Raw genomic sequence first — 24527 nt, 5'->3', positions numbered from 1 at the left:
TATCTTTGTGGAAGGACAGATTGTTTCATTTCAGTTCTCTTTGCTTTAATTTTTAATAATTTTATTATCTTTATGTTGTGGTGTGAAGAAACAAAGCAGTTTATGTTTACAATGCATTGTGATCAGTGTCACCCCTTTCAATCCTCACCCACCCCTCCCCTGCCCACTTCTTCCCTCCTTCTTCTTAATATTAAAGGATAGCCATTGGATTCATGACTGCTTCTACCCCTCTTTTTGTCTTCATTCATCTACCCCTTTTCTCTGGACCCCACCTCACCCCTTTCAAATACCTGCTTTCTGATGTTTACATTGTTGAACTTTGACTTTACCTTTCTAAGGGATTATACCGAATTACTTTTATCTCTTTCCAATTCTGGTAAATAAATAAGCAACTGTCATCTTAAAACATTAAATATTATGACATTTGAATCCATGCTGAGGAGAAAGGCTACAGGAGACATCAGAAACCATTCCAATTTACTCCCAAATTGGTTTTGTTTGTGCACGGTGAGATGATTTTGAGTCTGTAGCTAAAGAGCCTTTTTAGCTCTTTTTGACAAAATACTTATCTAAGGGTGTTAGTCAAGTGTTTAAGATAAATGGTCCCAAATCCTGGAAGCATGGTTGAGGAGTTGTGTGAGTTGGCATCATATACAGAAGGAGCTAGAGATACCCAGAGGACAATTAGCTCAAGTATTCTTCAAAATGTAACTCAACACAATTGCCCACAGCCTTGTTTTAGTTGTAGATTTGTTCTGATGTTATAGTCATTGCATATATTATATTAACAATGAGGCGTGTGCATTTTGAAAGCTCCTTTGGGATCAGCCAAAGGAAAACTCTTCATCTTGCTGGGAGTGTTCAGATTCTCAAATTGCAGGGGGAGAAATGAGGACCAATCTATGCACAGTGTATACAATCTGTACTATAATACAGAAGAGTGGCTATAAACTCATATAGGGACTTGCTCTATTGTCTGTATTGATCCTCACCCTGGTGATTATACAACTAAACCATACAAATAGTATTATATCAAGTGCTTGTCATATAAATAAATGTGGTTCCAACAACCTCAACAGAAGAATAACCATAGTGAGAAATGATTTCCAATAAAAGATTAACTCAGGCAGACAAAGTCTTGCTGTCGAATCTGAGCTCAATGTTACCCATTAACAAGCTTTTTTGGAGTGTTGTAGAATGGTTGAACAAGACATATACAGTTGCTGGGCACTGATGGCTTATGTAGGTAATCCTAGCTAGGATTTGAGGCCAGCTGGGAAAGGGAAGTCCACGAGACTCTAATCTCCAATTAACCACCAAAAAGCTAGAAGTGGATATGTGGCTGTAAAGGATACCACCCAGGTCCTGAGTTCAATCCTCACTACTGACATTTTTTAAAAAAGCATATAGTTTAGAATTACATATGGACATTAACAAGTTCTAATAAATGCATATAAGTGGCTCCAAATAGCTTTGCTTCTCAGTTGAAGAAAATCAAGACAATATCAATAAAAATCTTAAGTGACAGGTGTTTCATCTGAGGAGGGATGGTGAAGTAATTACATTATTCAAGATTTTGCCCATTTAGTTCCCAGCTTAAAGTATATGCATGAAAGTCACCCATTATTGTGATCCCATTAAACAACTATAGTTGTTTCCTCAAAGGGTCAAAAGTACAAATTGTTCATTTTCTTTCTGAAAAGTCACATGCTCATTTCTTAGTCATTCTCCCAACTAGATTTCGATTTCTCAAACTCAATCCGAGGCAGGTTGATATAATCAGACAGAGCAAGTGTCCTTGGTTTAGTTGTCATTGGCATCCACAAGTCAGAAGGACCAGTTCTCCAAACCACTAATAAGAGATCAAATTTTATGGGCAAGAAAAAATCAAGAAAGCAAAAGTTTTCATCATTTTGAGTACATACTAGCTTTACCAGGACCTACCTTAAATTAGATAACTTTGTCAATAGTATTGACCATGACCATAATACTATTGACCATAGTCAACAGTGACAGAAAAACAATTCATTCCATGAAACTCGTCAATGGTTAATTAAATAGATCCAGTTAGTTGGTGGTAATTGTGTATCATATTTACACATAGACTCAACCTTAGTTTTATGAATTGCATTAATTCTTTGGATGTTGAGAGGTTTCTCGGGGATGAAAATGAACACTATTAGAAAGGAGAAATGAGTATTATAACACCTCACAATGAAAAGGCACATCAAAAGCTGTGCATGGGACAAGTTTATAGATTTAAGCCCCCTTTGGTGATCTACCTTACAGAACTCACCATGTTGCAAAAGCCACCATGTCTACAAGAAATCTAGACAATGTGTAAAAGCGTCTGAGATCTGGATCATATTAGAGAAAGACCATGATTGGATAAGGTTACCCAGGGACTTGGTAGGAAGTCAACTACATGGTATCAGAAGAGGATTCTAGGAGAAAGAAATATGGCTTGGATTCTGAAACCAAAGACTTCCATGGATACTGTCATAGAGTTGGCTAAGGGTTTGTGTATCAAAGGCTCAGTGTTCACGTGTTGGAATCTTTAGGAGCTGGGACTTAATTCCTTGAGCAGGGATTAAGTAGCTATAGTGGGATCCCAGTTATTTCTTGTGAGAGTGAGTTACTATAAGACAGCAGAAAAGTCACATTTTTCTCTCTGAATTTCTGACTTGTCATGTGATCTCTTCCCAAATGTGCTTCTGCCTTGTTGTCATCCACCATGATCCAATATGGCCAGATCCTTATCAGGGGCAAGAGGAGACAGTCACAATGCCAGTGAACTTCCAGATCTGGCAGGTATATAAACCTCTTTGTAAAATACTTAGCCCCAGGAATTTTGTTATCATAGTAGAAAACCTAGTAATCTGCTCTACCAAGAAAATGCCTCTTGTAGTAAAGAAAGCATAATTTGTTTCTAGAGATATCCAGAATTAGATACAAATAATCATTGTTAAGTAACTACTCAGGTGCAATTGTGTGTGTGTGTGTGTGTGTGTGTGTGCCAATCCTCCACTATTGAACTCAGAGTCTGGGTGCTACCCCTGAGCCACAGTTTGATTCTGGCTTTTTGGTCATTAATTGGAGATCAGGGTCTTATAGACTTTCTTTCCTGGGCTGGCTTTGAACTATGATCCTCAGATCTTAGTCTCTTGAGTTCCTAGGGTTACAGGCTTCAGCCATCAGTGTCTGGTGGGACTGTCTCTCAACCAGTACAAATATTTTAAGCAATAAGAGTTTGGTAAAGTCGTCAAAACTTTTCTAATTTTTTTTAAAAAATGTAATAGGGAAAAATAGTCATATCATCTAGTTCATAATATACCTCTGAGGATTGAATGGTCTCAGTCCTTTGTGATTGAGTATAAGAAACGTAATACAGACCAAGATGAACTTAATAAATTGTAGCTACGATTATTCTTCTTCTAAAGATTCCCATGATAGACCAGGGCTTGACAAATAAGTATGAAGGATGCTCTAATCTTGTGGAATGGAAAAATTTGAGATTTTATTTCATTATGATTCATTCACCAGTAGGTATCCATTTCCAACTTATCTGAGTATATTGGATATGAGAAATGTTTCAGTCTTTTCAATGCAATTAATTGTGGTTTTGTGGTTGGTAGACGTTGGTGCAGAAGGACAAAGTATCTCCTCTGGGTAGAGTTTTGCTTTATTTAGGATGAGTCATGTTAAACATAATAGTCCAAACTTACTGGGTAAGTACCAACTAGGAAAATAATTAAACCTCATAATAGTATTTAATATTTTTGCATGATCATTGTCATTTTAATAACATGACTACAATATGTTAGTATCACTACAATAACTCTTAAGATTATTTGGTTTTATTATCCATCCCTATACATTTACTTATATATTAACTCAGTATAGAAATTTAAGTGGATTCAACTCAGAAAAGTAGGTAAATCACTGAAAATATTTCAAGATGAGTATTGAGATGACCATTTGATGGAACAGGAAGAATGTTTAAACCAAAGTGAGGTCCCAAACTTGAGTTGATTTAACAAGTTCCAAGTATGTTGTCTCACATTAACTTTATGGAAGTATAATATTAAAGTAATTCCTTACCCCTCAGCCTTCTACTCCATCACAGACTCATACAATTAAAATGAGACATGCTGTATGCAAATCTTACTAAGATTCCCAATTAGAAGTAAAAAAAAAAAAAAAAAAGTAACATCTGTCTGCCCTCAGAAAAATGTATGTATGACCTACGAGATCAATACAAGATTTTCTGTGGAGCTTGAAGACTGTTCTTAAATTGCCACTTTCTTTGAAACACAGGTCATGTTTCTATCATCAGTATGAATGTATTAGAGTGAGAAGAACTAAAGGAGATTGTCTCAGAAAATATAAAGAGAATCATGGAAAGTAAAGAGAGCCAAGAATACACCCCAGGGAGCTGCTCTCTGAAGAAACGCATTTACTGAGGAGGTTCATTGTAAAGTAAACAGTCTGACATAGGGGATATCGCTATAACTTGAAGAGTTCTAAACAAAGCCAAAGGCATAGGAAGAAACAGGGCATCCTAGACTTTTAGCATCCCCCACCATGCAATGCAACAGGCCCTAATGAGAGTGAAGATGAACCCATTCCAGTTTAACCATGGCCTAGATACAGTAATCCATGATAGAGAGTCAATAAATCCGTCACAAAATAATTGCTAAAGACATGGTCCATTTCACTTGGTCTTCTCATTGTGGAGTTTTGACCTAAATTAACACAGAAGGCTTTGCAACAGTGTAGAGTCACATGGATCTCCTCTAGCTCAGGGATAAATATTTCCTAAATTATATTTTAAATCTCAGTAGAAAACACCTACCTGTTGGTGTACTATGGAGGTAAGCATTTCTATCATGCTTACTGTGCAAAGTAGTGAGTTTTTCCTCTGTGTGCTACATCTTGTCTTTATGTTGACTCTGGTGGGTAAAGCTTTGACTGGAAAGCTCCCATCTCTGCATATGGTTTTAGTTTGCAAGTGGATGGAGAAGTCCATGAACTTTCCCTCCATACAAACTGATACTTCAATCACACTGACTAATTGTTTTTGCTTACCTAATGAATACACAGGACATATCAGTCAGACTGATACTGTGTAGGAGACATGTGGGCTGGTCCCCTCCTCACATGATCCCTTAGGAAAGCAGGCGATACTACATAAAAAGCAGAATCAACACTAGATTTGGAAATATTCCCATCACTGTTTGAAATGGGTTGAGCAGATAAATTCACTTGTTCATAAAAATCACAATCTGTGCACATCCTGCCTCTCACCTCTCTCTGACTTAATAACACCAAAAAAAAAAAAAAAACATGGTTATGGAGTGTATGATTCTTCAGCATTTGAGATAACAAATGTTAACAGCTCAGATTAATTTTTGCCTCATGGAACAAAATATGGATTTCGTGCTTGTCGATTTGCCAACAGTGGGAGTGTTCCCTTGTCTTTATCAAAGTGAAACGAAATCCTTGTTTTGATTCTTCTGTTTTCCCCCCAAAAGAGAGCTCCGTTTCCATTTTAAAAAATTCTACCAAAGTGCAGTCTCATCTGTGAGATGAATTGGAAAAGTTTCTCAGAAGACTTGTTAAGGAGAAATGCTGGAATACACAAGAAGCTTTTTATAAAAGGAAACAGCACTATAAACTGATTGTGTGCTCCATTCTTGTCAGCCTAGGCTAGACTAGCTCTCACTTCTATCAGAAAAATGTCTGTTAGCCTCCTGTTTCTGCAACTTGCAAATTCTCGCTAATATCTGTTGAATAAATCAGTTTTATCAGGTGTTGGCAAAACTTTGTCCTAAAATCACAGATAGTAGATGTTTCCTCGTCTGTAGTTCATATGTGCTTGCTTTCACAACTACTAGGGTTCAAAATGACATTTTGGTTTCCCGACAAGCTCTCATGAATTTGGACCATACCTTGAAGGACATATCGTCATCAACATTGGTCACCTAAGGAAACTCCTATAAGAAAATAAGTATGTGCTTCAATGGATTATATACAGAATATATAGCCATGAAAGTAATAGTTATTCAAAAGGAACTCACTTTCCAGGAAAATGTCAATTGTAATTAATTATTGTCCAATTCTGTGTGCTTTGTTGGGTTCTTTTTAGGTTTAGAGCCACTGGAACTAAACAAAAATTGCATTGGGTGTATACTACATCCCGACACCAATTAACAGCTGTGGTTCTCCTCATTCTTTTATCAATATTTGATGCAATGCAAAGGATATTGAAGACAACTTTTCCATCATAGGTGGGAAAGAGAGAAGGAAGGAGAAAAGGAAACAAGGAAAATAGAAGGAAGAAAGGGAGAGAGGGGAAAAAAGGAAAGAGAGAGGTAAGGAAGGGAGGAGGAAAGAAGGAAGGAAGGAAGGAAGGAAGGAAAGAAGAAAGGAAGGAAGGAAGGGAGGAAGGAAAGGAAGGAAGGAAAGAGGGAAGATGGAAGGAAGGAAGGAAAATAGGGAGGGAGGGAGGGAGGGAGGGAAGGAAGGAAGGAAGGAAGGAAGGAAGGAAGGGAAGATGGAAGGAAAGAAGATGGAAGGAGGGAGAGAGGAAAGTAGAGAGGGAGAAGGGGAGGGAGAAGAAAGGGAGAAAAGGAAGTGCAATATTTATTTCTTAGTGTTATTTTTGGTAGGAGAATTCTAGTCATTTACGTGAATATCTTCAAGTTAAAACTATAAATATATTACAAACAAAATTTTATTAAGTGTAGCATGTCAGAGTTATTTTTAACTGAATGCCCTGGTGGAGTAATTTTTCATATATCATATTAATATCATTGCTGTAACATGATTCACAGTGCTAGAATGTCACTTTAAGAAGCACAATAGTGATACCAGTGTAAAAAGAGTATGTTATTTAAAAAACACTGCTCTGTTCTGGAGTAAGGACAAACTGTTCAAAAATATTGAGAAAGTAACCTAGCACTTGTTACTCAGTGGATTAATACATTGTTAGGCACTCCATCCATTGCCAGAAGATGATGATCTGGGCTATGAACTGCATGCTTACGTAGAGAGCTGTTGTTGTTTCAAAGGCTTAAGAGATCTAAGTCTTGATGTGGCATCTGAGTTTCATCTATTTGCTAATGAACCGCAAAGCTCTTTATCTAAGGAGATTTGTTTCATTTATGAACCTGAAGGAGAGAACAGTGGTACAAAATACAATTTCCTCCCGAGACATATGCAGATTCCTAGACAGCTCTGAGTTTGGATATAAACAGCTTTTGTAGAGAAATGCAACTCCAGGAGGAATTGGAGGACAAATACACATTTTAGTGCTTTGGGCTGAAGAAATGAAGAAGCTGGTCAGGTTAAAAAGGAAATGGCAATGATAAAAGCTTCAGAGACCGCTAATAACAATTATGACAACTATGTCATTGGCATCCAGACAGAATCTCGGAAGTCTAAGTTAAGTAAACTGCTGCTTTGGAATGAGAGGAAAATCTGTAGATATCCAAAAATAAGGGTTGATCTTGATGAAAAGAAAATTGATACTATCTTCAATTGTCTCTCAGGTTTTGTCTGAATAACCACAGAAAGATCATTCAGGTATTAGAATGAGATCTATCTTCATGTTCATGAACAGTTTGTTCTAACATACCATGCAAGTTAGAACTAAATATTCATATACACCTAAGAACTAGATCTCAGTGTAGGGCCTAAAGATAAATATAAATATATAAATCAAAACAACTCGTTTACATACATTGGGAATTCCACTATCATTTTTATAGATTAATTGATCATAATAAATCCTCTAAAGCAATATGCATCACATCTAGATGAAATGTATATTGATCTATTTTGCATCACCTTCCTGCAATTCACTTAACAGTTTATTTATACATTATTAAGTCAGTAGGAAAATTAGGGGAGCTAAGCAAGAAATATGATCCCTGCCCAATTCTTGAAAGTCTTCACTTCAAATGCCTTCTTCCAAGCAGAAATGTGAGATCTTCTATCAGAGCATAACAGGCCAGCCCAAAGCTGTATTTTCCTATCAGTGGGGCTCAGAAAGATGCACAGATATGCCTGTTCCTTTCCTTCTCTAAACTCTAAAGGCTAGCTTTATAGAGGTGAGGAATTACAGATAGCATCGGAAATGAGAATAATGTGGCCTGTGGCCGAGTGGTACACCCTTATAAACAGAGTGTCAGAGTGTCACAGTAGGAAGAAAACAAAGAGATTTCTGATGGGCATTTCTATTTTCAAACATGATGAAAGATCTTCAGGATACATCAAGTTAACCATAATGGAAATGCTCTTCATTGAATGGCATGGAAAATAGCCCAAGGCTACCAGAGAGAAAAGGAGGTATAGTCATCACTGTCAAGTTATCTAAACTCTAGGATGCACATCGACTGCACTGGACAAATGTACACAGGCCTTAGCACCAAAAGCTTATGATGTTCTGTTAGAGAGGAGCTTCTTGTTTGTGTTCCTTCTAAGCAGTCAGTCATTGGGAATTAGTGGGAAAGAGTCTATCGAAAATGAACACACTCTGTGCACTCTGCACAGTGGTGTGAACGTGAAATGCTTTCTGAAGAGATCTGAGAATTTTCAGAAATTGGAATTACCCATTGCTCTCATACAGAAGTTGAAAATGTAACCAAACTTGAATAATTTGAAATATGTTACCATGGCACTTCAAATTGGAGAACTAATTTTAGACAGGCAGAACACTTTTTTAGCCCGTGGAGGGAAGTCTATACCCAGAGTCCTACCTTCAGAGAACTTACATTGTACTATAGGAAATAGTACATCTAATTTCCATATTTACGAAGAATTCCAACACAGATCTTCAAAGGGAAGTATGTGTGTCACAAAGGTATCACATTCTTAGAAATCTTGGTGTTACCTCTCTCACACTTTGAGGTAATAATGAGATGGTATGGTTTATTAAGTCATCTTGATAATAGACTATTTGGGGCCTTCTGTACAGAAGCAATTTAAACTGATGTCCATTTAAAGCAGAGATCTAGTCAAACATGGCTGTAACACTGCTCTTGGACTTACTTATTTCAAATGAATAACCTAGTACAAAAGATGAATAGCAGTCTTTCATTATGACTCTGACAATAAGCTTTTATGGGAGAATTCTGCGAAGTAGAGCTGTGTAGCTCATGCGGTAGATTCCTAGTCTTGAAGAGCAAAAGCTAAAAGACAGAGGCCAGACCCTGAGTTCAAGCCTCACTACCAGTACAATTTCTCCACGCCCCTCCCCACATACATATTCACAAGAGATTCTGAAAACAATGGTTCGTGATTTTATGCTACATCTATTATGATGATGGTAGAGTTGGGGTCAGTCTCCTGTTTTTAAGTGGTATTTTGTGATTGAATTAGAAGCAGGCATTTTTTTGTAGTGTGTGTGTGTATGCATATCAGAATTATTGGCAGATATGAAGAAGGGTTCCAAAGTTGCCAGCTAGGAAATAATGACCTTTACATTTGCTAATAAAATATTAAACCAAAACTAATGAACCCATAATTCAACAGTTCCTTGGTGAACAAGCTCCACGTTCTTATGATCACATCATTTTCAGGATGGATTTCACCATTTTCTATAAAGTTTGATAAATATGTATCCCAGTCATTCAATGGCTAACTCAGTAACAGATGGGTCACAATCACCCAATCTAACAGAGCAGTTATGTGCTGGTTTTACGCAGATTTGATGCTTTTCTAGATATTACTTAGAATCCAGTCCCTGTCTTTAATCCTTGATCACTTTAAGACATAGGAAATTTTGGGGGGGAGGGGGTCCGGTCATGGAGCCTGAACTCTGGGCCTGGGCGCTGTCCCTCAGTTCTTCAGCTCAAGGCTAGCGCTCTACCACTTGAGCCATAGCGCCGCTTCCGGCTTTTTTCATTTTGCTTATGTAGTGCTGAGGAATCGAACCCAGGGCCTCAGGCATACAAGGCAAGGGCTTTACCACTGAGCCACCTTCCCAGCCCAAGACATTTTTTTAACACCAAAATCTGCCTATGAGAATAATGGAAGTTGATATTTCATAAGGTTATTGTAAGGATTAAATGAGATAATTACTTACTGCACTTTGACATTGACCAATAATCAATTAACAATGATCAATAATTAATTAACCATTATTTGCTACAGAAATTATAATACATTGACGTCATCGCTACCATCATTTATTGCAATCAGTCTTTCTTTTTATTGTGAAAATACCATACAGAGGGGTTACAATTACATGAGCAAGGTAATGAGTACATTTCTTATCAAGCATTGTTGCCTCCTCCTTTGTTTCCCCTTCTCTGCGCCCCTCAACCCCCCCCCCCGCACCAAATTTGTAACGTTCATTTTTCGACATAACGTCTTGTACATCTCATTGTTGCAAACGAGTCCACCTGTATCCCTATTTAAACAATTTGTTTTGTCCCTTCCCCTCCACAAATTATACCAACATCAAATACAGTAAAAACAGGTGTTATACTGTGGGAGAGGGACAGACAAAGCAACAAAGAAATCATCTTATAAATATGTTAGAAACAATCGCAAGAAAGAAAAGTCCTTATCTTGGGGTTCATTTCGCCTAACATCAACTTATCTGACTGTTTCTGCTTGTCTCAGACATATACTAGTTATTGCAAATAAGGGAAACCATGGGACCTATGTTGCAATCAGTCTTTATCTTTTCATGCAAAGGAATATTCTTATATGGAAGATTACTTACATTGAAAATACCTCCTTGCAAATTCTTCCCATTCATTCTAATTTATATCTTAATGGTTTCCATAAAAATAAAAAATTCCTTCTATGGTTGAATTCAGTTATTAATCAGTGCTGATTCAGCTTTATTTCCTTTCAGATTGGGTTCCCAAATTAAAAATGGAAAAAGCCAAAAAAAAAAAAAAAAAAAAAAAGAACAGGAAGTCTAAGAGAAAGATCTGATAGAAGAGAAAGAAGTGACCATCTTTCCCCCTTTTGCTGGCTGGCCAAAGATGCCCATGTTCTTTGAATGTTTCTCAAATAGTATAACTTCTGGAGAAGATATACTTCTGTTCACTCTATGTGGATGACACTTCACTTTTCCTGCATCTGGTTATGGGAGAATTATCCTTTATGGAAAAATTCTCCAGGTGTTCTAATGTGTTTAAAAATAAAATGGGATGGTGTCAAAGAGCCTGAGAGGAGAATAATCCATTGTAAACCCTGGTCATTGTTATCTGATCCCACAGAATTGTTTTATTCCCATCCAGTCTCTGGTGGGTAATCTTTTCTTTTCAACAACAAAAAAAAAAACTTAAATTATTCAACTTTTTCTTCATGAATTTTTTATAAGAATTTGTTTATAAGAAATCAAACCCAGGATTTATAATGCTAGGCAAGTGTTCTACCTCTGAGGTTTATCCTTAGCCTTTTAATGGAAAATATATAAAAGACTTTTGTGTTTGTATGTTTGTTTGCTCAGGGATTTTTTTTCTATTAGTGTTAGAGATAAAGGCTCCCAAAATGACAGAGATCTCAAAATGCATATGCAAATGGATCTTGTGTGCCAGGTTTGATTGGACAAAACTTCTGCATGTTTTATTATGTCGGTTCAATGGTCAAGAACAAAGCAATAATTATGTGGAAGATACTTAATGGAGCTTGCAGGGAACAATATTTTATGATGCTAAATGTTCTTTCATTTACAAAACAATGAAATATTTTAGATGTGAAATTGTGTAACAGATATAAGATTCTCAGGTGCAAGAGAAACTATGTAATATAATAGTTTCTGGGTGCATTTGCAGTTAATTATTATTACTCAAAAAAGCATTCACGGTATAATCTAACTTTAGTTAATGATGTCAATAATTATATGACATATGTATGGATATAGATTAAAATCAGTAAAGTACATATGGCAAACTGTTAATTATAGTTTTTCTCTTTGAACCTCCTTACATCTTTCTGTGGTCTTCCTATGGTATGTCCTATGTTGTTTTAAAATTATATAATGAATGTGTAACTTTCATAATCAGAAGAAAATGCAGCTGAAACATGAACTGTATGATTAGCATCAAATTGTTAAGCAATAATGAGCTATCTTACTTAAACATTCATCAAAAAATTTACCTAAACTTTTCAACCTCTTACCACTATCTAGAAAACCTTCAAATGGGGTTGACCATAAAATGGTACTATTTCATCAGAAAATAAATATATACAGAAAAGAAAAATGATTTATATGCAACCTACATATTTGGGAACCTGCTTAACCACCTTGAAATCAATTAGACCAGGAAGGGAGATAGTGCTTTCCCCTTCCCCCCAGGCTGTGGACTTTCAACTCTTGAGCTCAATCCCAGGAAATATCCCAGGCAACCAAAAGATATAAGGATACCTGGTCTCCAAGCAACCTGACTTCCACTTAGCAGGTAGCTTCATAAAGCCTAATGAGAACTGGTTATCTCTTACACTTCTGGAGAGACTGGATTCGGTGGGAACAGGGTGTTCTGGTCTAGGCACTAGGTGAATGGCAAGATCATAAAGTTGTGCGTCTCTGAGGCTACTCTGCCTGAAACAAGAATTTGAAAGAAGACTTGTGGTGCCAACACTCTCTGGCTATCTGGTTGCATGCATAATAAGAAAGTGGATATAACCACCCCTAAGCAATTCATTGGTCTGAAGTTCTACGACTGAAAGATGGTGCGTGAAGGCTGTCATTCATGTGAGACGCAGTGTCGCTCTGACTTCAGCAACAGCATACCCCCAGGGAGTGGCTCACCCAGGTTCAAATCCTGGCCTGTGTGTGACCTCAAGTACATTACTGAAGTGCTCCGAATCTAAATTTCTTACTCTACTCAGTGGGAAAAGTAAATGAAGATTAAGTTTAATCTGCTGTGAAGATTGAATGAGTTAATATTTATAAAACACTTAAAACAGAGCATAGAACACAAGTACTGGCTAAGTATTTGCTATGTTTTTTTTTAATGACCCATCTTAACTGCTTCAGGAAATACTCTGAATTCTAAAAATTAGACACTTACCCCAGTTTTAGCAATAATGTTATGAAAAAATTCAGAGCAATGTTCTATGGTGGTAAAAACGAGGAATCGATGTACTCAATAGTCTAGCCAGTAAGGAAAATAATTCTCTTCACTGAAAAAAAAAAAAAAGACAGTCTAGTTAGGGCAAGGAGTGTGTACAAAGGCAGAGACATGAGAAAATCCCTCTAACTATATTTTAAGAAAAATAAAAAAGTTTGGTGATAGGCAAATCAGATATGATTGAAACTGTACCAGTGATAAACATTAGTATTTCGTGTATAGCAATGACACAAGGTTTTATCAAGTAGGAGAATGCAAGAAGCAGAATTGTTCTCAAGAAAATTAATGTGACTCCTACAATGAAACTGGCTAGTCAGAATAGGCCATGAAAGAAACAGTTCAGGAGAGACATGAGAGACTCACAAAATCAAGAAACTTCTGGAGTGAAAGCAGGGAACAGCTTCTTCAGAGAATTTGAGGGTAAAGCTAATAACACTGTGTGGCTGAGTGATGAGGTAGAGGGAAGAAATCAAAGAAGGATGGAATACTACTGTGAAGTCCGGGAGGGGAGTAGGTTCTACAAATTGTCTTACTTTCTTCATCAACTCCAGATTTCCTGTAGAAACATCCATCAATCCTCATGGTTATATTCATACTTCTGGACCTGATCCTTACAAGGGTATTTTCCAGTAATAACCACATTTTATTATTTAAAATTATTACTACTAAATATGTGATAAATATTATGTGTGGATCTAGGTTAAACGTATACTCTTAACCTATAGTATATGGACTATGAATGGACTTACCTTCACCGGGCAAAATCACATTTTTGTCAGTGATGTCAACTGTCTCCAAATCAAGTCCATTTCATTTACACGTTTCTCTTGCTTTTATCTTGTACATTACTACTACTTCTATTATTTTTTTTCCGGTCGTGGGGCTTGAACTCTAGGCCTGGGCGCTGTCCCTGGGCTCTTCAGCTCAAAGTGAGCGCTCTACTAGTTCAGCCACAGCGCCACTTCCGGTTTTCTAGTGGTTTATTGGAGATAAGAGTCTCATGGAGTGTCCTGCCTGGGCTGGTTTTGAACCGTGATTCTCAGATCTCAGCCTCCTGAGTAGCTAGGATTACAGGCGTGAGCCACGGGCTCCCGGCTTTATTATTATCATTATTATACTGTGTGTTATCTTTAGTCCTAGTAGATGTTTATTTCTATGTACTTCTGCTGGTTGTATAGAACTCTATACATATGACAAATAATTTTGTATTCTAGTTACGAAATGAAGATTTTCAAATGGAGATCAAATGTTAATTTCAGCTCACTTGCTGGTGAAGCTCTAAATCTGTCTTCTCTCCTGACATTAACGATGCACATTAATCATTATAAAAGCTGACAGATACATGTAAATATAACCATGTATATAGAATTATGACAGCTTCATCACTAAAGGATTCATATGATGGATATATTTTGATATGCTTTGGGAAAGATTATATAAAATATACACATATACAGCTATGCACAATAATATACTGACTTTAATGTTCTAATACCTGCACTAACCAAGATTTATGTACTCTTTTGGCTTATATGAAGAATTGTGAGGCTGTGTGAGATGTATTTATGCATCAAACTGCAGAAGCTTAGATTGGACAAGTAATTCTCTGAATGGAGTTGGCCACACTAGATATATGCATATCCTGCCCTTAGCTCTTCTTGGGAGTCTGATACTGTTTGAATAGCACCAGAGGCCAAGAGTTCTAGACAAACCAATGATGTTGATGATAAACACTCAACAACAGTAATATGCAAGATAAGGTGCTAGATATTAGGATTCCATTGTAACAATTCCATTTTGCAAAATCAAAACCCCAGTGTTTATTGCCCTGTGTAGTTCTAAAGATACAACCCATTTTTATTAGCAGTAGTACATTTGTCTTCTTAATAGATAGATAGATAGATAGATAGATAGATAGATAGATAGATAGATAGATAGATAGGTAGGTAGGTAGGTAGGTAGATAGATAGATAGATAGATAGATAGATAGATAGATAGATAGATAGATAGATAGATAGATAGATAGATAGATAGATAGATAGATAGTCTTCTTATATTAACCTTTGGAAAGACTTAATGCTTTTCAGAGATGCAATCAATGAAGCTTAAGATCTTCAGAGGATACAAGCAAGAAAATCAAGCTATATCTTCAACATGAATGCTACAGTAAGTACAAAGCAAAAATGACATTCTTGAGCAGAGAAGGACAAAATCCAACAGAGGACAGGAGTAAGGAACAGAAGGCTATAATTATGAGTCTTAATGTGATGGTCATTTTAACTCACGGGTGGTGCATGTTATCTGGGTTGAGCGAGAATGTGGAATACCATAGTGAACCCCTGTGGCACAATGAACATGCACTAAAATAAATGCCCTATTGGGGTGCAGGCATTAACAGGAGGGTAAAGGGTGAATGACGGGGATGAATGAGGGTGAATATGGTCATGTTCTATGTACTTTATATGCACGTGTGAAAATAGAATAATGAACTTGTTTGAAATTGTTTTAAGAATTTGGGGAAAGGGATAAAGGTGGGGCTGGTAGGGTACGTTGCATATGCATACCTGGAACCGTCACTACCGAAACCCATTGTTTGACTAATGCATGCTAATAATGAAAACATAAAATAAATAAAATAAAATTGTTCCTCCATCAACTGATGATGACGATGGTGGTGGTGGTGGCAATACATTGAAAATACTTTATTCCTGGAAAATGGAACTTTCTCTTCCTGTAATACTAGCTTTTTTTTGCAGGAAAAAAGAGCATGCTAATTTATTTTGATCTACATGTAGGCACAGCTTTCAGGGAGAATTAGTTTACTACTAAATTAGATTCTGTGGTGAACATGATTAATTTTGTATTCTCAATGGGATCTCTACAATCAAGGGGAAGAATTGGCACTGCCACATGGATTCGATCACCATAACCTGTAGTTAAACATATACATAGATACCACCCTCTATTTAGATCTAAGAAATGAGTCACACAAGCCACATTGTTGAGCCCAGGTCACATCCTGAGAGGAGTGACAGGACAAAAGAGGCTGTGGACATCATAGAGACATTTCTAGTCACTCTTTGACAAATGTGCCAATGAACTTCTAAAGCCTTTTCTTTCTAAACTTCTCCTCACTGAGCTGAATCAAAAGCCTGGGTTGTTCCCACTGCAGACTGCGTGATATTGCACGGACAAGTTTAAGCTAGAAGCTTCTATTCATGAAACTGGATTAGAAATTTCACAACCAAAGATTAATTTTCTTGTAAGAATCTCTAAATACTTGTTTCCAAGAGGGCTTTTCTGCATTTTTAGCACTTCTCCTGGACAAGAGAACAAGGAAGTATAATTGAATATGAAAACAGTATAGAATCGAAAGAGAAGAACAAAAAAAGATGAGAATTTCTGCTACTGATGCAACTTCTTCCAGGAAGGAGGCGAGATGTTTAAATGGGTTCTGATTACGTGGGCCTATAATCTTAATGTAACTATTAAAATAGAGTCATGTGTTTAATGAAGCATTGGACTCAGATGAAAACGTACTCATATTCAAAGAGAATCTCTCCTCTAAGAATTAAAGCATGCCATCATATAAATATTATCAAAAAACATATACATATTTGTATTATTGTCTTGCAAGACATAAAAACATACAGATGCATTTGATAAGGCATGGGTAAACTAAGGAAATCCCACCCAGGGACTAGTACCATCCCAGGGCCTTGTACCATACTAGACAAACACTTTATCATGCAGCCACTATTGGGACATTTTTTTTTATTGTGAAAATACTGTACAGAGGGGTTATAATTACATGGGCAAAATAATGAGTACATTTCTTATCAAGCATTGTAGCCTCCTCCTTTGTTTCCCCTTCCCATCCCATCCTCCCCCGGCCCCGCCCCCCCCAACCCTCCTCCCCGCCCCCTACCAAAGTTGTAAAGTTTGTTTTCAACGTAACAACTTGTACGTCTCATTGTTGCAATGGGTCCACCTGTATCCCTATTTAAATGTTTTTTTTTTCCCCTTCCCCTCCACAAATTATAACAATCAAATACAGTGAAAGCAAGGGTTATGCCGTGTGGGAGGGACATACAAAGCAACAAAGAAATAATCTTATAAATGTATTAGAAACAATCGCATGAATGAAAAAATACATTTGAGTACATATCTTAGGGTTCATTTCCCTAGCATCAACTTATCTGACCTTTTCTGCTTGACTCAGACATATACTAGTTATTGCAAATAAGGGAAACCATGGGACCTATGGGACATTTTTTTGATAGGGAGGGTCTGCTATAGAATTGGGGATCACACATGCTTCTTCAAATTTCTACAATATAAAATCTAAACAGTAAAGAACAGTTCGGTCCATGTTACCACTCCCTATCCCAATTTATGATGTTCTCAGTAACATATTTCTCCTAAAATACCCACTAATTTCTTTCTTTAATGCTATACATTTTGGCTTGAAAGCATCAGGCATGGCCCTGACACTGCTAGAGAGTATTCTGGTAGGATAGAATATAACTCTTGGCCCAAGGGACCAAGAAAATCACTGTAAGAAGTCTCAGAAATATTTGACTCTGGCACCATAGCAAATAGTCCCCTCCCACAGAGCTTTTACTAATGTGAAATTTTCTATATTCTTAGGGTGTTCCTCTCTTCAACTGTTCATGAGGTTAGCATAAGCGAGAACCCTCCAAAAATAAGAGTTTGTGTTCCCAAAGCACCAGTTTATGACAGTGCATATAAATAAGAGGCTCAGTATAGGACAAAGAAAACTATCTATCTTTTCATGAGTTGGTTTTCTAAACGTGCGACTAAATGAAAGAATGTGGGGGTGGAGCCCAATATAAATGCAAGGCTAGAATAAAAAAGAACCACCTACAAAAGTCTTTCCTTAAAAAGCACCCATTCCTAAAGAAGATGCACGGAGTGTAGGTTTACATACAAATTTAGCGTCTACCCTAAGTGGCCTTCTGACAATAACTTCTTCGAAGGAGAATCTTTAACCCATTAGATGTATTTTCTTTAAAAGGCAGTTACAAGATGCTTAGATATCCTTTGAAGTTCTAAATATTTAATATGATGGGGACAGGCCATACCTTCCCCAGGGATTGAGTGATTGAGAATCATTTGACAATGCTTTGAGAATCAACATTCAAAAATAATAAAAATTAATCTTTAAGTGGCTCAGCTGTAAAAAGAGATGCATTAGCTATGCTTTGATTTATGTTGCTATTTTGAAAGAGACATTATTGCTGGTATGCACACAGTAAATCTGTATGTTATATTCTCATATGCATGCGTGTATACTCACATTTTAAATACATAAAAAGATACATTTTTATAGGATATGTATGCAATTCTAGGCTCCTGGGACAATAAAGAGGACACAATCCAGAACCATTGGACATTAAATATTAGAGACAACCTCTCATCAGTATAACATTGGAAGTCGCTAAGAAGCTTGACAGTATCGGACCTCCGTAGGAAGGAACTCTTCCCCTGAAGTCCAGGAAGCCTGGGCCTCAACTCATTTTAAAAGGCATTTTATGTGGCAGGACTATTTGCTCCTTCTACTTTTGTGGATATGCATGTCAAGAAGTCATTTCCCAACCTTTCCAATTTAAGGGTATTTTGTCTGAGGCTGATCTACAGTCAGAATCCATATGCTTCCTTAATAAATAGTCAGTACTCACAGGAAGAGAAATAAGAAGAAGAAGAGGAAGAAGAAGAGGAGGCGGAGGAGGAGGAGGAGGAGGAAGAGGAGGAGGAGGAGGAAGAGGAGGAGGAGGAGGAGGAGGAGGAGGAGGAGGTGGAGGAGGAGGAGCAGGAGGAGGCGGAGGAGGAGGAGGAGGAGGAAGAAGAAGAAGAGGAAGAAGAAGAAGGAGAAGAAGAAGGAGAAGGAGAAGGAGAAGGAGAAGGAGAAGAGGAGGAGGAGGAGGAGGAGGAGGAGGAGGAGGAGGAGGAAGAGGAAGAAGAAGAAGAAGAAGAGGAAGAAGAAGAAGGAGAAGGAGAAGAAGAAGAAGAAGAAGAAGAAGAAGAAGAAGAAGAAGAAGAAGAAGAAGAAGAAGGAGAAGAAGAAGAAGAAGAAGAAGAAGGAGAAGAAGGAGAAGAAGGAGAAGAAGGAGAAGAAGAAGAAGAAGAAGAAGAAGAAGAAGAAGAAGAAGAAGAAGAAGAAGAAGAAGAAGAAGAAGAAGAAGAGGAAGAAGGAAGAAGAGGAAGAAGAAGAAGAAGAGGAAGAAGAAAGAGGAGGAGGAATAAGAGGAAGAAAAAGAGGAGGAAAAAAAAGAAGAAGGAAACAAAGAGCAAAATTAACTTCGCACTCTGTTGAAACTGTGTAAAAATATATACTATAGCTTCAATCTAAAAGTTCAACCCTTCATCTTCGGGTATTCATTTTTTAAAATTTTAGTAAGCATTGTAGAAATGTTTGATTTTCCTTTGCCACAAGTAACTTTGAAATTAATATAACTGAAAATAATGGACAATAAATATTTCAAAGTTCTATCTGAAAAGGGGAAGTTACACCCTTATGTTGTATTAGAGGCTTTGTGTAAGTTTTGACTTTGTATGGATTTTTTTATACAAAACTTGCTTGGGAGATATATAATATATGAAAATTGAGTTAAAGAAAATTTAGAAAATGAAATAAAATACTAATAAGATAGATATCCCCTTTGAAAGATATGTACTAAAATATTAAAGTATTTCTAACTTGGACACCACCAAAATACATCAATATATCTTAACACTACTGAAAATATAAAAACACATTTGTTCTATCCTAAACTTATGACATTCAAAGATAGCCTCTTTGTTGAAATTAATTTTACTTTGGCTATTTTTAATGATTGCTCAGAGAAGTGTGAAATAGGAATTACATTATTTTAGGCCTTCCCAAGAGACTCATAATATTGCTGTGTGTTCTTTAAGTTAAAGATAGAGCACTCTGTACCATCCTGATCCAGATGGAGATGCACTCAGAATATCAGGGCACTTGTTCTTCTCTAGAAAAATAAAAATAAAAATAAAACCAACCAAGACTGCAACCCCATGTGGCAAGTATATAAACATTGCATAAGGGAGAGTAGGTGCCAGCGGCTCTGCTACCCTTCCTCCTCCCCTCCTCTTCATTTTTCCCCCTTCCTTGTAATGACTCAAGGAATAATTACCGAGTGCAGTAATCTGATATTCCTTCTCTTATCCTTACAAAATACTTTTGTAACATCTTTGGCTGAAACCATAGATAACTCAGTATATCTTATAATACATAGCTAGATGAACCAGTAGATACTCATATATGTGTGTGTGTCCATATATGTATACATATATGAATAGAAAATTACACAAATACAAACCAAATATAGTACTAGAGTATATGTGTGTGTGTGTGTATACACACACACACACATTTGTGTGTGATATATGTATGTATCAGACTTGTGGGTAGATATATGATTTTTTTCTTGACTAGTTCATGCAACAATATTTTCACAAAAATGGCCTTGGGGTTGATCTTCAGAGTCACCATGCTTAAGCACTAGAGATCTAGTTTCTTTTATCGGTTTTCTTCAGAGCAATAGAACTTTCTCTGTGCTTGGCAGATCTTTATTTCTGTCACAACTGCAGCTGTGGACATTTCCTCATTTAAAATTTTGCAACCTCATTTCTCCTTTCTTGTTAATGGGGTGTCTGTTGCAGAGGACTGTAAAATGAAAGGACTTTTACTCTGCTCTCTCTTTTTAAATTATTGATTAGACAGAATCATTAAGTATAGTGTTATGTATTGTATTTAAAGATAATCCAAGATACCTGTTCTTGTCTTCCTACAGATAGCGTGACAATTTATTGGCCTCCATGCCAGGTTAGTAATGAGGCCATACCCAGCTTCATACATACAGACATGAAAATTCAAAATCACAACCTAAAGGTATTATGTTAAAATATATTCTATTCTGAGTTCAATAGATCTAGATTAAAGGATACATAAATGGAAATTTTTCAGTTAAAAACAAAACCATGTACAAAATAACTATGATATATTCCTTAAAGATTATAAGCAGACCAGAAAACAATCTGGTAATAAGATTTAATTTCATAAATAATAGCTTCATAACAAGCAGATACACTATGTATTGGGATTGCTAGAATGTGAAATTTATAATCCAGTTTGTGTTTAAAAGGTTCTTGAGCCTGTGTCCTATAATATTGGGTAATTTGTTTATTTTTAAAGATTTTTAAATTAACTTCTGAGAAGTGTTTCCTAGTCTATTCATCCCTTTCAATTCAAATAAATGATTGGCATTTCTATAATTCATAATGTAAATTGCCACTAATTTTAGAGTCAGACACACACATATGTGTTAGTTAGTATATAAATTTAATAATACAGAATTTTTTAAAAAGAAGAAACTAAAGTCTATATGGCCAATGAACACTCCAAGATCAACAATTTATCACACAGTGAAAACAGATGTATCCATCTCAGGCAAATTCTAAAGAGGAGAAAATCATGTCCTCATTTCAAACTCAGTTTCACAAATTCTGGTTCCAAATGATGTAATGCAGCATTTAGGCTGGGTGAGAATCACAAATACCTTGGTTGAAATCTTGGTTGAGCCAATAGGTAACAATATTCAGTGTATTTTCTGACACATGTCTAATTCTCTTTCTTCATGTGGAAATAACCATGGTGATCTTCATTTCCACATCTTTGTTCAAGATCAAATGAGGTCATACCGAGTATAAAACATTTCTGACAGTTGGGGGTACGTGACAAAGATATTTATAATTTTTTTGTTTTTTTACTGGTACATGATGAAGCTATTTGATTCAATGTAGGAAAAGGTGAGGTATAAACTAGTTGCTAAAGAAAGCAGAATCTACATTTAGTATACATCCAATTTAAAGGTGATCTTTTAGTGTGTGTGTGTGTGTGTGTGTGTGTGTGTGTGTGTGTGTGTGTGTGTGTGTGTGTTAGTACAAGAGCTTGAACTCAAGGCCTGGACATTGTCCCTTAGCATTTTTGGCTCAGGATTAAGCTCTCTATCACTTTGAGCCACAGCTCTACTTGTGGACTTTTAGTGGTTATTTGGAGATCAGAATCTCAGATTTTCCTGCCTGGGTGGGCTTCGAACCATAATCCTCAGATTACAGTCATGAGCTACCAGCACACAGCTGTAATCCTTCACTTTTGGCACCACAAGCAAAAGAATTGTTGTGGAGATGATAGTCTGAGAAATAAAGAAAGTGATGAAGTTGGTTAAAATCCAGAAGGGATAACCTGATTCCTTTTCAGTGATCTTACATGTAACTATACAAAATAGCACAGATATAACCAACTAATATTATACAATTGATATTGTACATATGTAATTTCAAATTGTGCTTTCAAGAGTACAGCATTGTTCTACCATACCAGATTATGATATTCATTCTGTAGTAGTCATTCTGTTGTTTTAATGAAAATGTCCACATGATTTGCTTCTCAATGCTTTTATACTTAAGAAAATATGTTCAGGATGGTCAAAAACTGAGAAACAGTATTTGCTTTTTCAACATCTTGGTGGCTCTCTTTGAAAGTTGCTGTTTTCCTTGAAATTTCCACAAGTCTCAAAGGGTCTCCAGAATTATCCTGAACAATTTAAGCTTTCCTGTCATTCTTTAAAAGGAAGACCTAAAGTTAACAACAATATTACCAAGAACCCGTTGGTGGCCTTGAAAAATCATTCTCTTGCCACTAAAAATATTTATCTGCAATTCCTAATACTACCTCATTAGCTAGTGAATAAGAGATGGAGTCTGGTTAGCTGATGCATATCTTTATCCCTAAGTATCCATGAATGTGTCACACTAGACAGCTTAGATTCATTTAATTAATACAACCATGTTCCTTCCTCAAAGGATTCGAAACAATAAGCCACATTTTCCAGTAAGGTCGCATCAGTTGTTGAAGAATTGCCTTAAAGATCTTAGGATACATTGATTACTAATATAGGGTCCTAAATGATACTAAGTTAAAGAAACCTTAGGTGATTGAATTGACAAGTCTTTTTTTTTTCTTTTTGCCATTCTTAGATGAAAAATCTATGTGACTACTTTGAGTGAAGCTTTTCCACCTAAGACTCTCAAGGTAAAGAATGTGGCCTAGAAAACTGCTGAAGACTCATTGGAGAAATGACGTGGCTGGGCAGAGCTCCTTCCAGGGCTTCTGTGCATGTATCCGTGCGAGTACCTCTCCACAGCCCAAAGCTGAGTGCAAAGTTGGGAAGCTTAGCTGAAGAGTCTCAGGATTCCGAACAGTTAAGATGAACCATTGCTTCTTCATTCAGCCCTCCTGGTCAGTCTCAGGAATGAGCCTCCACTATGATCCTCCAAGTTTAGGCTTCAGTCAAAGGCTGGAATGACAGGTATATTCCAAGGTCAACTGTTGGTTGAGAAAAGGTCCTGTGCATATGCCTGGGCAGGCCTCAATCTGTGATCCTCAGACTGTGATCTTCCCATTTGAGGCAGCTAGGATGATTGATATGAGCCACTAGCACCAGTGTATTGCATAAATTCGTATCACATGGATTCTATTATTGCCCGATTCTATAGTTTAAAATAGCTCCGGATGTTGGGGTGTCACGCAGGAATAAAGACACCATCTCGAAAGGGGAAACCAGGGAAGCAAAGTTTACTTCCGCAGAAGGGCAGCACCATTGGCTAAAAATCTGACAAGCAAGCAGACAGGCTGCTCCCTTTTTAATCCCTAACACAGAAGGCCCCGCCCCTCTGCTTCCATTGGTTTAGCTCAGGTCCATAATCTGCAAAAGGATGTGACTTAATTAACATGATGTGAAATTTTAGGGTACTTCTAACAGGATGTCTTCTTTAAAGTGCTCAGGACAAAGGCTGTATATAACTAAAATGTAATTAAACAGGAACACTCCACTTGGCCAAAGCAGGAAGCCTTCAGAAAAAACGAATTATCTCAAGATTCACAGAAAGGATGCAAACTACTATGATAGAAAAGGCACTTTTCTCACACTGTAGAGCTGAAAACATGAAGAAATCTTGCAGAAGAAGCAAATGTGGCTTGCATTAAGGCAGAGAGAATCAAATCTTCCAAGCTTCCATCTGAAGAAAATATCCAAGTGATTATGATGGGCTGATGTACTGTGGGCAGTAACTAATCCCTGGTCTCCTCTCTTTCCACTATTCCAGAAGAGGAGGAGAGACAGAATCTTTGTCCACTATATAGAAGGATTAACAAAGCCCTGTGGTCAAGTTACAGCAAGAGCCATGGTAAATACAAGGGAATGACTCAATGCTGGATTAAAACAAAGAATGTAATTCATGGAAAACTCTCAAATGTACATGTCAGGATGTGCTAAACCAGTCGACTCCAGCGGATCTGTAGCAACATGTGAAGGATTTACATAA

At 36.9% G+C, this 24527-nt stretch overlaps 1 long non-coding RNA gene across 1 annotated transcript; it reads left to right on the top strand.

Moving 5' to 3' along the window:
- The first annotated feature begins 3111 nt into the window (after positions 1 to 3111).
- Positions 3112 to 22114, top strand: LOC122098677. Its single transcript, XR_006145777.1, has 3 exons — positions 3112 to 3199; positions 17857 to 17861; positions 22104 to 22114. It is a non-coding gene; the product is annotated as an uncharacterized LOC122098677 (long non-coding RNA).
- Positions 22115 to 24527: the final 2413 nt, after the last annotated feature.

Source organism: Dipodomys spectabilis, unplaced genomic scaffold (assembly GCF_019054845.1).
Source record: "Dipodomys spectabilis isolate Male_0828 unplaced genomic scaffold, ASM1905484v1 ptg000485l, whole genome shotgun sequence".
Classification (NCBI taxonomy): domain Eukaryota; kingdom Metazoa; phylum Chordata; class Mammalia; order Rodentia; family Heteromyidae; genus Dipodomys; species Dipodomys spectabilis.
Note: the sequence above shows the minus strand (reverse complement) of the source record. Positions and strands in the feature narration are given on the sequence as shown.